The sequence below is a fragment of the Gracilinanus agilis genome, chromosome 4, assembly GCF_016433145.1.
Source record: "Gracilinanus agilis isolate LMUSP501 chromosome 4, AgileGrace, whole genome shotgun sequence".
Taxonomy (NCBI): domain Eukaryota; kingdom Metazoa; phylum Chordata; class Mammalia; order Didelphimorphia; family Didelphidae; genus Gracilinanus; species Gracilinanus agilis.
Window position 1 is genome coordinate 271322721 of NC_058133.1, and position 311 is coordinate 271323031.

Below are 311 nucleotides of genomic sequence, written 5' to 3' on the forward strand. Positions count from 1 at the left end.
CAACTGCTTTTTTTGGTACCCATGAGAGTTCGCTTGATTTCTAGTACCCATAATCCAGGGATATTATAGTACAAATTGTTCTTTCTCATTCCTAAGAAGGGATTTCCTTTAAGAGTCATCTCTTTTGGGGGTTCAATAGAGGTTCCCAGAGGAGTTCTGCTTACAATTTTGACAAATTCCAAATTTGTCAACTAGATTTCTAGTATAAGTATTTATTATTTTTTTAAAAAAATGTCATTTTTATTATTAACTTTCTCCATATCTACTCTTTTCAAAGGAGTTTATAATATCATTGTGATATATATATATAT